At 48.8% G+C, this 12,469-nt stretch overlaps 1 protein-coding gene across 25 annotated transcripts in view; it reads left to right on the forward strand.

The window, feature by feature from the left end:
- WWOX (WW domain containing oxidoreductase) overlaps positions 1-12,469 on the forward strand; it is a 907,382-nt gene that overhangs the window by 106,719 nt on the left and 788,194 nt on the right. The window contains exon 1 of one of the 25 annotated variants that reach the window (XM_086350026.1): positions 6,595-6,947. The exons of the other annotated variants lie outside the window; for them this stretch is intronic. The gene's annotated coding sequence lies outside the window, so the exon portion shown is untranslated. Of the gene's footprint in view, positions 1-6,594; positions 6,948-12,469 lie in introns of those variants that run through there. 25 annotated transcript variants of the gene reach the window in all.

A 12,469-nucleotide genomic window follows, 5' to 3' on the forward strand; every position in this document is an offset into this window, starting at 1 on the left:
CTTGGAGGTTATCTCAGTAAGTCTCTGTGCATGTGTATTTTTTTTATATAATCTTTTTTTTTTTTTGGTGGGAGGAATAAAATTGTTTTAAACATGCATTTACTTTTTCCTAAGGAAGCCTCTTTTTTTTTTTAATGAAGGAATGAGCATCTGTACTGGTTTGCCGTCATTCAGTGCTGCTATCTTGTAGAGGTTCGTGAAAGGAGGGCTGAGAGAGAGAGACTCGTTAGTTTGGCTGGAAGTGGTCACTTCAACTGGGAAACAGTTCAAGGTCAAAATCAGATGTCGGAGTTATGTTTTCTTGTGTTTCCACATATCTGAAATGTTCTTAAAGCCTTGTTAATGGCCAGTGTGCTTAACTGACATTTCATAGTTGTGGGGATTTATTCATCTCTCTTCAAGATATGTCTTTCCCTATCATCAGAACCATATGGAGGATATTTTAATAATAATATGCTGTGGTAGCCTATCAGTCTAATATTAGAATTCTCCTTCCATGAATGGATTCCATCATTTAAGTACCATTTTAGCCTAACCAAGAATTTAAGACATTTTCCCTTGACGATTCGATTTTCACTCCAAGATACACCTTGATCTCACCAAAATCTGCCAATGTTGTCTTCTTCTTGGGCTCTGATGATGTCTTCATCTCGAAAAGGCATCCCAGTTTAGCCTGGGAGGATCTAAGTAATCAGCAGCGCCCCCCATAGATTCCGTGTTCCCTGCCATTCTAAACATGCCAATAGGAATGTGGGTCACGAGACCCGCATCTTAATTCTGTTAGGGAACATAGTTGATTTTAGTCTGAACATGGGGTAAGGGGTTGTTTAATACCCATTAAAAAAAAATCTGGCTTATAAATGAATTCAGCATATACACAGGTACTCCATTTTTTAAAGTCTTTGTGAATGCTTACTCATATACAGCCTTTAGAAATTTGAAATATGAAGTTCAAAGCGTGCTAATCCCTAAATTCTGTGGTCCAGGTTATTATGTTTTTATGAGTATTAATTTCGATATAGGCCTTTTAAAATCAACCGCTCCCTGTAATTGCAGTGCTGCTCGGTGGTATTTGTGATATATCTGGGGGTGGGCGGGGACTCGAGGGTCGTGAGGAGTTCACGTGTGCAGCGTTAGGGCCCATGGCGCTGGCTCCAGGGCCGTGTCTTTGTGCCTCTCTGCAGGGTTTTTAAGCCATTCAGTAGCCGAATTCCTATTCCATTCTGCCTGTTTCATTTTCAAAAGCATCGAGAAAGAGCATTCTCTAGAACGTCCAGTTGTTTTGGGAAGTCCTGGACTTGAGAAGTCACTTATGAATTTGAAGATCTAGGAAGCCATAGAAACAAAATGCTGATAATTCTCCCAAGTGAAGAGGCAACTCTGATTTTGTTATGCATTGACCATAATTCACTTTCTGTTAGATTGATTTGGGAAAAAGAACCACAGGTCTATATGTTCAAAATAGAAGTAAAATGATAAAAACCCACAAGTCTCATCACCTAAGGAATTTAAAAATCAAATCTAACTTAAAACTTGATTAAGTTGGTAAAGTAGGATCTTGGAAATGGATTTTATTTTTCAACGGATGATTAGGATAATAACACAATTTCCACTTGCCTGCTAGGTGTTCCTGAAAACTTAGCATTGTTGAGTCTTTCTGTCGAGAGAAAGGGGTGTGGGAGGGAAGTAACCCCCCAACCCATACCTGTTGGCTTTAAAATAAGAAAAACCCTGCAGAGACGTACAAAGACACGGCCGCTGGAGCCAGCGCCATGGGCCCTAACGCTGCACACGTGAGCTTCTCACGACCCTCGAGTCCCCGCCCACCCCTGGACTCAGCCTGGCTCAGGTGACCTCAGAATCTGTGCTTCTGTCTCCTGCTCTCTGCTGCCTCCTTCAGGCTCGCAAAGGGAGTGAATCTGATTGATTCAGTGTGACCACATCATGCCTTTTGGACAGAGCGCTCAAGCCAGGTCACCTTGTCCAGCGGCTGATGTCACATCACAGGTGTTCCCCTGGTCCAGACAGGATGACCGAGATGACCGGGGGACGGGGGTCCTGGAGCCCCTGACACCAGGGAGCGCTGCCTCCCTGGCAGCCTGTGAGCCTGGGGCTGGAGTGTGGTAGGCACCCGCAGGGCACTGAAGCACAGCCTCTCTCTCTGCAGGGCTGGGTGGGCAAGCTTTTCAGCTTTGCAGTCTGTACTGCCTCTGCCGCAGCTGCTCACGCGGCTGCTGGGGCAGGAAAGCAGCCACAGACAATACAGGAGTGGATGGCTGTGTTCCAGTCAAACTCCATTTACACAAACAGGCAGTGGGCCAGACGCGGCCAGTGCGCCACGGTTGTTTACTAGGTTCTGTACGATACAGAGCTTTGAGCCTCAGATATGATTCTTACTAGTCTTGTGATGGGGGCAGTTAGTTAAAATTCTGTGTCTCAGTTTCCTTTTGGGTCAGATGGGGATGAAAGTAGCTTCTCGGCGCGGTTATTAAAACTGTTCAATGAAGTGATGGATGCAAACCGTACGAAGCATAAAGTAAGATCTCCGTAAATGCTGTTTGTGTCCCCTGATCCCCTTATGCACAGTTATGAAAGATGATGAGAGATCATTCTAGATCCGAGGCCCTCAGAAAATAGGTGTCTTAAAAAAATTTTACTGAAGTATTGTTGATGCACAATATTATCTAATTTATAGGTATACAGTATAGTGATTCACAACTGAAAAGATGATACTGCATTTGTAGTTACTGTAAAATCCTGGCTGGTTCCCCGTGTTGTACAGTGTATCTTTGTAGCTTATTGTGTACATCATAGTCTGCATCGCTTATCCGCCCCCCTGTACTGCCCCCCTCCCCTCCCCCAGCGGTAACCACTAGCTGCTTCTCTGCGTCTGGGAGTCCGCTGCTTTTTTGTTGTATTCACTGGGTTGATGCATTTCTCAGATCCCACATGTGAGTGATGTCATATAGTGCTTGTCTCCCTCTGTCTTAGGTCATTTAGCACAGTGCCCTCCAGGTCCATCTGTGTGCTGCGTGTGGCACGCTTCCATTCTTTTGTGCGGCTGAGCGGTAGTCTGTCGTGTGTGCGTGTGTGCCGTGTCCTCTATCCATCCGTCTGTTGATGGACACCTAGCTTGTTTCCGCATCTTAACAGTCATCAGTGATGTCGTTATGAACAATGGGATGTGTGCATCTTTTTAAATTACTGTTTTTATTTGTTTGGATTTATACCCTGGAGTGTAATTGGTAATATGTAACATGGTAGTTCTGTTTTTCATGTTTCAAAAATAGGAAAACATTTGTACCATTTGGAAAATAGGTGTTTTTGTGAAGCTTTTGGTTTTTCCGTCTGTCAGTTGGCCTTACTTTTTCAGCAGATGCCTTCAGAGCTTTAAAGGTCATTTTATGTTTTCCCTCTCCACGTCGGGAACACCTTCCACATTGCCATTTGAAACATCGGACTTGCCTTTAAGTAGCTTACTCACATGTTCTTTCTTTGTAGTCATTTCCAGCCCTTTTTGTGGGCAGATCCACATTTTCATTCAGGATTTATCTCATCTGCTACTGCATGTTCTTGGCCCAAGCAGAGTAAGACATTAGTATACCCTGAAACCCAGCCATCAAAAGCGTGCCTGGGTTTAATGATTCACATTCATGCGGTCACATTCACGATGGCTGTCAGAGAGGGTCCTGGGATCTGGGGATTTGGGGGTGGATGCCTGTCCCCAGTGGTGGTGCTGGTTCTCCTGTCTGCCTTACGGAGCTTGTGGCACACCTTCCGAGGCTGCCGGGACGGTTCCCCGTCTGATTGACTTATGTCCATCAGGCATTTTGTTAATACAGTTCCGATGAATGGTCACATCCACTGCAAACCTGTAGTGCCAGTGAGAAATGTATAGCCTGTCTGCTGTGCTTAAGAAGGCAAAAGCATTGCATTTATTTACATACCATACACATATGTATAGTGCATATTATACACGTACTACATATATTTGTATGTATTAAAGTCATGTATGGATGTGAGAGTTGGACCATAAAGAAGGCTGAGCGCTGAAGAATTGATGTTTTCAAACTGTGGTGTTGGAGAAGACTCTTGAGAGTCCCTTGGACTGCAAGGAGATCAAATCAGTCAATCCTAAAGGAAATTAACCCTGAATATTCATTGGAAGGACTGATGCTGAAGCTGCAATACTTTGATCACCTGATGCGAAGAGCTGACTCATTGGAAAAGACCCTGATGCTGGGAAAGATTGAAGGCGGGAGGAGAAGAGGGCATCAGAGGATGAGATGGTTAGATAGCATCACCAACTCAATAGACATGAATTTGAGTCAACTCTAGGAGATAATCGAGGACAGAGGAGTCTGGCGTGCTGCATTCCATGGCGTCACAGAGTCAGGCACAATTTAATGAACAACAACAGCAAGAACAAATAGTATTTTCAAGGGGATATTTGTTTAAGGAAAATAACCTTGCTGAGTTGTGGCTCATACTACATTTTATGTTTTGGTTTTGAAAAAAAAGGAGTAGAAAGCAGTTGCGCCCTAAGTGGCTTGTAAGTCAGATGAGGAGTGTCTTGTTTGAGGCGCTTTCAGGTTTGCATCGCTCTGATCCAGCCAAGAGCTTTCGTTTGGTCCCCTCAGGGGTCACCAGTGGGTCTCCCTCTGGGACTGAACCCTGTCGTCCAGGAGTGACCTAGAGCAGGGATCCCCAGCTGCTCCCCGCCCATGGACCGAATATGCTCTAGGTACAGCCCCCAAGCTCAGAATAAGATTTTACATGTTTAAATGATCAGAAAAAGATACTAGTAGGAAAATATTATTTCGTGGCACATGGAAGCTATATGGAATTCATATTTCAGTGTCAAGAAGTGAAGTTTTGAATTTCATCAATAAAAAATTCTGTAGATGTTAGTTTTCTTTCTCGTTATATAAGTACCTCCATAACCTCCCCAATTTTGCCTCTCGGCCCACAAAGTCTAAAATTTTACCCTCTGGCCCTTCACACAATTTTTTTTTTTTTTTGGCCAACTTTTGACATTGAGCAGGGCTTTTCAGTCTGTTTTGTAACTTCTAAATTTTTTTCATTAAACTAAATCCTTTGGGGGAAGCCTGGTTTGCAAAATCGATGTTTAAAATAAAGAGTGGGGGTGGGGAGCTGTTTGGAGCAACTGCTGGTCTGAGCCTTGCTGGACATCAGACCGAGCCTTGGGCCACACCTCCCCTCCTGGGGATCTGGCTGCCAGAGTGAAGACAGTGCCTGGATTGAGGCATGTAAATAAATACCCACCTATGGTCTTTTTTTTGCTATTCCCAAATCCCCCAAACTCTTGAAAAATGACCTTGGATTTTTGTGTGTGTGGTAAATTTACAGAAAACCTACCTGGTGATAAGATTTGACCTTAGCTGATGTCCTGTCCCTGTTTTCCCTCTGTGGTGGCTTAATCCTCTTTTCGCTGCAGAGATGTCTGTGCGTCTGCTCCCTGAGCGCTGCTGGGAGTTTACTCGTGTGCGGTCTGTGGGCTGGGAGCGAGGCGTGCTGCTCTCCCTCCGGCGTCTCCAGAAGGAGCCACCCTACTGACACCGTGCTTTTGGATCTCCAGCCTCCTGGAACTGAGACAGAGTGAGTTTCTGTTTCAAGGCCCAGCCTGGCTGGGCCGGGTACTGTGGGGCTCCGAGAAGCTCCCTGGTTCATCGGGAAGCTCCGTGGAGCTCTGTTCAAGACCCGCGTCAAGGAGCTGAGGGTCAGGGAGACCCTCAGTGAGGTAGCATCAGGCTGTGCACCCCTGTGTCTCAAGAGGGTGGCTTGCCATTTGTGGCTCTGTCAACCTCGTGAATTGACGGCTTTGAACTGTGGTGCTGGGGAAGGCTCTTGGACAGCACGAGATCAAGCCAGTCAATCTTAAAGGAAATCAACCCTGAATACTCCTTGCAAGGACTGATGCTGATGCTGAAGCTCCAATATTTTGGCCTCTGATGTGAACAGCTGGCTCATTGGAAAAGCCCCTGACGCTGGGAAAGATTGAGGGCAGAAGGAGAAGAGGGCATCAGAGGATGAGATGGCTGGATGGCATCACCGACGCAATGGATGTGAACTTGGGCAAACTCTGGGAGATGGTGACGGACAGGGAGGTCTGGTGTGCTGCAGTCCGTGGGATTGCAAAGAGGTGGACACAGCTGGGCAGCTGAACAATCATAACTCTGTGACGCCTGGATGGGGTTGTTCTTAACTGGTTCAGGGGACGCACTGTCCCTCCTGGACCCACGAGGGTGTTGTGACCTGCAGACATTTAGAATGAAGACACCGGTGACGCGGACCAGAGCGATTCGGTGGAGGAGGTGCAGTGTGCTGTGCGTGGGATTCTTGGTGCATAGTTCCTGGCGTCCAGCAAGTGCCCAGGGTGTGTCAGGGCTGCTGGCATGGTTGTGTGTTTTCTGTTCTTCTCTGCCTGCCTGTGCTCTTCGCTCCCCCTCCACCCCTCTGTTATTTATCAGAGGATGATAACAGATGATAATCGCTTGCTGACCCCTGCTCCCAGCCTGATCGCCGTTGCTGTTACTGCTGCTGTGGCTGTTGCTGATGATTGTGGTACCGCTGCTCCGGTCCGTCCAGCCCCTCCAGGGCGTGTGCAGGGCCATCGCTGGCCTCCTTATCCTTAGACAAACCACCCGCGTCTTCTCTGCCTGTGTCATCCCGGCCCGCTCCTCCCAGGGCTTTTTGAGGCAGACAGATACCACTGATAAACCAAGGCAGAGGTCTGGGCTGAATTCCCCAGGGCCACACAAGATTCTGGGCTGAGAAAGGGAATTCCTGTCATTGTTGACGGAAAATCGCAGCCTCCCCCCGAAGAGTGTGGGCCCAGGAGCCCTTCACCTCGCCGCCGCACAGACTTGAAGAATCGCCACGTCGGCCTAACATAATTTTGGTAACTCCGTGCGCTCCTGCCTCAGGTGGGGATAATTCAGATTTCACTCTCTGGTTTCCCTAACGGGCTAAACAGCCACTTTGTAATACCTGTGTTTTACGAGACATAATGCCGGATATTGTTTCTGCAGCGTTTGTGAAAAAGACAAACCTGGGAGAGCCCGGCCGTTTAACTTAAGCAATTTTAAAGTTATTTGTAAAATGATAGGCTGTCTTTCCTGACCCAGTTACTTTATAAAGCCACATTCTCTGGCAGACATTAACACAACTGCTCCGTGTGTGGGCTCAATAAATATTCGGGCAACACTGATTGAGCGCTGCCTTGGGTAAATAATTCTCTTTCCTCACATTTCCCAGTTTCATAATGAGGAGTTTTCTCTGTGGTCTGACCGAGTGTAACATTCCATTGAAATACGGAGTGCTGAACGCAAGGGCGAGGGAGACATGGAACCCAAGTTTGGGGGTGGTTATGAGAAAGGCGGGGGCAGGTAGGGTGGTACCCCAAGTCCCCCCTCTGTCTTGATGTTGGGCCCCTTGAGAGCTGGGGCACAGGAGACAGTGGAAGCAGAAAGGTGTCCTTAGAAGGAGTGGGTGACATTAAGTCCGAGACCCCCTCCCCCCCCAACCCCCAGGAGCTTTCTTTTAGCAGCCACAGGACGCCGATCGCATTTTCGGTCTGGGGAACCCCTGTTGCCACCTGCGGTTGGATCTCCCGTGTGGGCGGCGCCTGTCTTGGCCGGGCGGGTGTTGGGAGGTATCCGCGACGCTGGGTGCCTTCCGCTCCGGCCGACAGCCTTGACTCCCCTGGTTTGTTTGCTCTTGTGCAGTGAGGGCAGGCCGCCCTGCTTCCACCTCAGCCTCGTTGAGAGGGAGGTGATCCCGGTATCTCCTCCTCGGGGTGTGAATAAGATGGTCTTGGGGATATCTCAGGAGGAAGTGTGTGGCAAGTTCTTGGCTTGAGTCTGGCTAGTGGTTATTCCTGGGTGTAGCGTTGGTGAGAGATTGCCGCTCAGGGCGCATTTCGTGTATCGCCTCCTTGAAACCTCCTCCGGTCTGCTCTGTTGGAAGTGAGGACCTCGAGGCTCCGGGGGCCGGCTGCAGGTCTGAATGCGTGGGGCTGCGAGTCAGTCCCCCTCGCCTCCTCCAGCCCTGCCCTCAGATAACGGCCTTATCCCTGCCGCAGTGCGTTTCTCTACATCTTACTGTTTCCTCTTTCAGTCTCATCATCTCTGAAAGTGAAAGTCACTCAGTCATGTCTGACTCTTTGCGACCTGTGGACTGTACAGTCCATGGAATTCTCCAGGCCAGGATACTGGAGTGGGTTCCCTCCTCCAGGGGATCTTCCCAACCCAGGGATTGAACCCAGGTCTCCTGTATGGCAGGTGGATTCTTTACCAGCCGAGCCACAAGGGAAGCCCACATTGTCTCTGCCGGTCACTAAATTCACACTTCCAGGTCCCTCAGAGTAACTGTCCTGCGAAAGGATTAAGTTCAGCAGTGAAGTCCAGGGAGAAACCCATGCCTTAATGAGGGGGCCACCGTGTGTGTGTTGGGGCTCAGCTCTCTCGGGCGAGTTTAGAGCACAGGTGGGGCCTCTGCTCAACTTACGGATGCACGTGTGATGCAGGAGGCCTGAAAGGAGTGTCTTCTCGTGGAGTTTCATTTCTTAAAATTAACAACTTCCTATAGAAAATAAGAACATGTTCATTTAAATAAGAGACTGCACAAAAGTTGAATAAAGAGAGAAAAAAATATCCAATATATTCACTCAGCATCTTGGCACATATTCTTCTAGTACTTTAAAACGCATAGGTTGTTTTGTTTTGTTCTGCTGTAATTGCCGTGTATACTCTTGTGACAGGTGCCCACACGAATTAATTCTAAATTAATTCTGCTACTGCAATCCAAATACTCCAGAGATGATTTTTTTTTTTTAACATAGTGGTAATCATGCTGTATGGATAATAGTTCCTTTTCTCCTATGTGAATTCACTCTTCCCAGTTTCTGTACAGCGCTTTCCTGATGGCTCAGTGGTCAGGAATCCGCCTGCCAGTGCAGGAGATGTGGGTTCAATGCCTGGGTTAGGAAGATCCCCTGGAGGAAGAAATGGCAACCCACTCCTATATTCTTGCCTGGAGATTTCCATGGACAGAGAGAAGCCTGGTGGGCTACAGTCCATGAGGTTGCAAAGTCGGACACAACTTAGCGACTAACCACACACACACACACACACACTTTTTGTAGACTGTCCTAAGCAGTGCTTTGATTGATTGCTTGATGATAGACCAATTAGATGAACCATGGTTCTTAGTTCCTTATTCTCCTCTTGAGTGAAGTTTTAGATTGTATCTCTTTTCAGTTGTCAGTTACAAAGCCATGAGCATCTTTGGTTCTAAAGCGCTTCCCATGTCAGGTTATTTCTATGGGATTAACACACCAGAAGTAGAATTTCTCAGTCATAGGTATAAGCACGTGAGACTTCTTTAGACATAATAACTTGGACCAGGAACCACCTGGGGGAAACTCGTGGAAAGTGCCTGGGGCTTGGCTGGAGCCGGGGGGAGGCGGGGGACGGTGTGGGCCTTTTGCTCTGCAGTGTTGTGAGAGTGTTAGTTGATCCGACTCTTAGCGACCCCATGGACTGTAAGCCACCAGGCTCCTCTGTCCATGGAATTCTCCGGGTGAGAGTACTGGAGTGGGTAACTGTTCCCTGCAGTGTGGAGATAAGAGCTTATTCTAGATGGCTCACATAACCAGCGGATTTTATTGTGAGAGTCCAGTGAAGTTTATGCTTCACTAACGTGCATATCTCCAAAGACACGTGGGAACAGGGTGGGCGTTTGTCATTCCATGGAATGCCAGGGCACAGAGTCTGTCCCGAGCCTTCTGAAAGGAATTCCAAATTTGGACGCTTCCGAAGTTCTCGCACCGCGCCACGGACAGCATTCTTCTTCAACAGTGGCCGAGCCTCACGTGCTAGGATGCTGCAGATGCTCCCAGGTCCTTATTAACCTTCTTCAAAATGAGAAGAGAAAGGCAGGGAACAAGCCCTCTGCGCTGGGAGAAGGAGAACAAAAAGCAGAGTGCTGAGACTCTGGAAACCTCCGCTCCTTCCCAACCCGTATTCAAGGAGCATCCGGAAGAATCGGATGCTGTGCTGCAACCGGATCCTCCTCCTGTGCTGGAGCATGGCCGTGGGAAGCTGCCCTTCCACGTTTATTTGTGGGCGGTCTCCCCTGATGTCCTTTATCACAGCCCACCTGGAGCATCTCTGCATTCTTTTTAAGACTCCCATCCAGAGTTTTTTTCCTTCCTCTTGCCATAGAGACATTGCCTCTGTACAGGCTACTTTATGTCATAGTTTGTTATTACACGGCCTTCAGTAAAACTCAGTTAAATCATAGCCCCAGAAACCAAACAGCTGCCTGTGGAAGAAGCCCTACATAACCTGGTGCTCACCATCCCGACCGCCCTCAAACATACACGGGCATCCCAGAGGCCTTCCATTTTGGTTTTTCCCCTAAATCTCAGTATAAAAATACCCTGTTTTTGAAAGTACTTGTTCAGCTAATTTATTCTTTAAACAAGAGGAGGAAAAAGTGTCGGTGTCCCCATAAAACAGTTAACAGGAAGCCTGAGGCATCTTTTACTGCCATTTTTTTGGCTGATGCTAGAAACGGCTCCATCAATCAGAGCTGTTCGCACGGAGCTGGTTTTTATGTCAGTTAAACCATCTTCCATCAAGTTGGTGAAGCAGAGTCAGGGAGCAAGATGAATAGCGGAACGTCTTCCGTGGTGCGGAGAGGGCTTCGCTTTTAAACGCCCCCGTTGATTTCTTAATATTTTCAACTTCCTCTTCCTCAGCCCGTTCGCCTCTGACCATCACTCAGGAGCCTTGTTCTTTTAACCTTGTTGCGGGGGGTGGTGGTGGTGCCAGCCCGTAAGTGCGAGTCATTGATCAGCTGCTGAGGGGGATTCATTATCCTTCCTGGGCTCCAGCGAAAGGGAGCTCAATCCCGGGCCCCGAGCGTGACCGTTGCAGCCAGAACTGCAAGCTGTCGCGTTTCCAGTCGGGCCGCAGTCTTGCTTGTCCCTGCCATCAGAGTCTCACATGGGGATGTTCTGTTATTTCCCACCAGAAGGAGTGTGTGACGTGGTTCTTCTTGAAAGATGTGCTTTGTGTGTCTCAGCGTCGCCCGATTCCTGCCTTTCCCACCTCCCTTTTTCCTTTGAGCAGGTGTGTTGAGTCGTGCCGCCTGCAGAGCCGTGGGGTGCCAGCAGGGGGCCCACGGGTGAGGGCCGCCCAGGTGGGGGCCCTGTTCTCACCAACACTGGCACTGCCAAGCGCCTGGCTCTGTGAGTACCAGCCTGCTTCGTGGCCCCATGGCCGCCCAGATCGGTCTCCTCATTTGTAGACTAGCAGTAGACTCTCAGTCTCACGACACGCAGGGATTAAACAGGGAACACGGAGAGCCTTGAGCACATTGTCTCTCTGGCACGTGAAGGAGAGCCCCCCCCAGATGCCAGTGTCAAGGTCAAAAGGCCCACGGGGAGCTCGGTGGCCTGGTTTATTCTCAGCTCTGCTCCTTTCTGGCCCTGCCACCATGGGCAAGGGATTTAATTTCCCTCATACCCTTGGTTCCGCCTATGTAATAGAGAGGTAACAACAGGCAGTATTTTGCTTGCAAGATGAAATGAGACAGTCCCCATGACATGCCTGGTCTGTCGACGGTGCTCAGGAGATGCTAGCTATTAGTATCGTAATGCTTGTTTCCTGGGTGTCTGTGCTGTGCTGGGCAGCGTGCAGGCGCAGACATGACTGGTGGAGGCTCAGGCATGGATGTTCAGGATGTCTTGCCCAGGGCTCCCAGCTCCGGCTCCTGCCATCAGAGGGGCTGTGCCAGAGCTTCATGGAGGAGGAGGAGGCCCATTTCTGCTCTTTGCCCAGTGTCCATCCAGAGTCTCATTCCACAGTGCCTGGAACACAGAGGGTGCTTAACACATGCCAGCTCACCTCCTGGCTTCGGGAAACCTCCCGCTCCCTCATCTCCGCTGAGCTGTGGTCAGTTCAGAGGCGCCAGCTTTGCCCCGTCTGCAGCCTTGGTCCATGGCAGTCAGGTGCTTGTCACCGGGCAGTGATTGGGCTCTGCGTGTGTGCTCCCCTTGGCTGTCTGCATCCTTGCAGCCCCTTCTAACTGAGATGTGGCTGTGGGAGGTGAGGAAGCAGAAGAGCCTCTTCTGCTGCAAAGCCGTTCCAGCAGATTCCATCCTAAAAGCCACCGAAAATATATTTACTTTGTACCCCAAAAGATCCAAGACCATTACCACCAAACCCTGGTACCCTCGGAGCACAGTGGTGTCCTGGGCCACTTCCCGGCTTGTTAACCTGCCCCCAACATGACTGGCGTGGTGCAGATGTGGACATCAATTCATTCTGTTGTCAAAGTGTGTGTTGATCCGCCCTCCCTACCCAAGGTTTAGTGAAGGAGAAGTTGGAAATTAATGGCCCAGTGAAGGTTTTAGGTGATGTGTGGATTTCATTTATCC

The sequence above is a fragment of the Bos grunniens genome, chromosome 18 (assembly GCF_055505025.1).
Source record: "Bos grunniens cultivar Pamir isolate PY7600 chromosome 18, Bosgru_T2T1.0, whole genome shotgun sequence".
Taxonomy (NCBI): Eukaryota; Metazoa; Chordata; class Mammalia; order Artiodactyla; family Bovidae; genus Bos; species Bos grunniens.